This window comes from Hyposmocoma kahamanoa, unplaced genomic scaffold (genome assembly GCF_003589595.1).
Source record: "Hyposmocoma kahamanoa isolate Upper Pololo Valley unplaced genomic scaffold, ASM358959v1 263, whole genome shotgun sequence".
Taxonomy (NCBI): domain Eukaryota; kingdom Metazoa; phylum Arthropoda; class Insecta; order Lepidoptera; family Cosmopterigidae; genus Hyposmocoma; species Hyposmocoma kahamanoa.
In genome coordinates, this window is record NW_020653766.1 from 3575771 (window position 1) to 3578979 (window position 3209).

Genomic DNA, 3209 nt, shown 5'->3' on the forward strand with positions numbered 1-3209 from the left:
AGGTGTTCGGTTTTTACACAAATTAGATACAGAAGCAGAAGAGCTTCTTGTGAGAAAGTTCGTCGAGGGAAGTATCTTTCCTATTTCTGCCGCCAAGCAGTAATGTGAGAACTACTGAGTTTCGGTTCCGAAGGGTAAATGTAGACCCACTGCTGAGCACAGGCCTCCTCTTATAATGAGAGGGCTTGGACTGTAGTTTCCACGTGAGTCCAATGCGGATTGGGATCATTCAAATGCTTTTCAGATGTATTCATGGTAAACTTCAAATTAATTTTCGCAAATAAATTCCGAAATACTCATACATGCATGCTACCCACAACCACTGATTGAGAGAGGAAGGTAAACCTACCACGGCTACCATGAGTACCACGGCTCCAGCACTTATTACAAGATAATAATTTTAAATTAAACATCTCTCATATTGCACAAAAATCACCTCACTATCGCACTCATATTTCGCAGTATCATATTTATAACCTGACCCGTAAATTTTTGTAGCTCCACGTCCTCTTTATCTCTGTTGGCAATGAACTTCGAGAAAGACGTGTTTATTCAAAGATATATATTAAATTTTTATGTCTAAACATTTTATACGATCAAGACGTTACGCTTATATAACGTGTTTTACAGCATAAAGTTTTCAAAAGATTAATGGGATTTTTATGAATTACATACGGTAATTGTATGTTACAAAGATGATCCGTTTTCCTGCTCCAAAACACGTGTTCTGGCCTCCATAGCCACCGTTTTACAACTTGCCGTATTTCATCGCTAACTAAAAGGTTTGGTAGCACCTTTCACTGTTGCACAGTCAACAAGTAGAACTCCCTTCCAGGCGCACGTATTTCCTCCTTCTTTCCATTCGGGTCTTTCAAACGAGGCGTGAAGAGGTATCTTGTAAGCGTACAGGGTGTAAGTGCCTAGGGCAGAGATTATATCAAAACTGCATTAAGTACCTTCACGTTTGGATTTAACATCAGGCGGAGATGAGTCACAAAATTATGTAGTAAGTGTTAGCATCAACCGCCAGGCTACGATCTGCGGTGGCTAGTGTGGAAGTCCTTGAAACAACTTCGCACTCAGGTAGGTCGCTGCAGAGGCCAGACGAGTAAATGGGGTTTCAGGGATGCTAGTCTAACCCAATGACTGCGGTGCCCTAACACTGTCCATGCGGCACTTACTGTATGCCCCTTGTGCCCGAATACCTGTACGAGGGAAGATTTCTACGCGGCCACGGATAGTGCAGTCAAGACAACATACTAGTCTAAGTCAATATGGTCCTAATATAAGAGATAAATAGACACAATAAGAATAAAAAAAAGGGGAATTCTTTCTGCTTCTTTTTCTACCTTTTGGTGGTAAGTGTTGGGTGTGACAGAAAATGAGAGCTTTTCGCATTATGTCTGGTGTTGATCATAAAAACAGAATGCTGAACAGTGTAAAAAGAGAATGTTGTGAAAGATGATGTAAGTGTCCTCAGTGTCATGCTTCGATGGTTTGGTCATTCAGAAAATGGACGTTAGAAGATTGGCACAAGTTCTTAGAGCGAACTTAGATAGAAATGTGAGGAGAGGAAGACGTCGAAATATATATTAATCAAAATGGGGATGCTTTTAAAAAAAGTCCAGGTTAAAAGTACCAAGAATAGAGTGTAAGAGAAGATTCATGGCCTCCACCTACAGACAGACCAGACAAAGCGGAGACAGAAACTTTAATTTAAATTTTAGTTCTTTAATTGGGTTCTTTGATTTTCTGATCTTGACCCCTTTTTCACAAGCATTTTTATATCAGCAGGTCACCATTTCAAATCATATTCGTTAAATTCATGTCCGAACTAAATTGTAACTTCAGTCAAGTGTCTTTCCCATTCAGCTACGTTAACCCTACCTCGAACCAGCTAAGTCGCTCATCTTTTAACAATTTCTTACGTCAGTGTAACATTAATCATTCGACTATGATAAAACGATAAGCACTGACGCAAAATGACCCGTCCATAGACCACCCATTTTGTCTGATCTCGTGATGTCATTTCATAAATGGACTTAAATGAATTGCTTCTATTCCAATGTCACTGCAGACTAACTGAACGGTTAATTAATTTGCTCTGTCATTTGTTTTTAGAGGACGAAAGTTTGTTTGTTCAAATTATTCGCAATTATACTAAATTGTAAGCTGCTTTTTGAATGTGGAATGAGAATCATCATCATTTCTTGTCATGTAGGTACCTTAAGAAGAACGTTCCATTACCATCGATAAGCGGTATTCTTCCAGAAAGGTAGGTTCAGCCATCATCAGCAGAATCAACAGTCCACTATCCTTCTCATAACCAACGTAATCGGTATTTTTAGGAAACTTAAATTATTCATTCATTCTTTTCGTCGGTTTGTTTATAAATATCTTATTTCGTTTCCGTTTTATTGTTTATTGTATTTTTGTGTGACATTTTTTGCTGGCAAAAAAAAACAATTTACATTATTTAATGACAACAATACGTGGTAGCGACTCGTTAGGCTCTTGCAGGTAGTTTCGATCTTTTAATGTTTGAAATAAATATTTTAAACGATAAATGTGTACAAATTTTTACGAAGAACAACCCCTTCTTACTCTTTATTTTCAGGGGGATCTGCATTACGAATGAGCAGTAGAGTTTAGTCAGTATAACGATTTCAAGTGTAATTGACTTAACTATGACATAAAGGTTATTGGCTTTGACTTTGAGATTTATCTTAAAAATCTATTTTAAATTCATAAAGTAAGGTCGATTTACTCGTATATATCAAGTATTTGTTTCATTCCGCGTATTTAATGTTACAAAAAATTATATTTAATCAATCAAGTATAAATTGATAATAATTGAAATCAATCAATAAATAAAAAACTGTAAAAGTCTAAATTTAATTTTCAATATTGGCAATACAGTGTTCTAATTTTTTTTCTTAATTTGAATTTCTAATGGACGTACATTTGCATTCCAGTCTAAATTAATTAAATAATTTAAATCTTACATAGTATACATTTATTTCTAAAGAAATTAAATATTAAAATTCAGCCTTAACCTCCTCTTAATAGTAGGTCGGTTTGATCGCTCTAAAATGTACGCGTTCCAATATTCGTCCTACGGTTAAAAAAACTGAATCAAATTACCAACACCTTAGTGAGCCATAAACGAGATCAAAAACACTTCGTAAACCTCGTCGTCTCCAAATAGG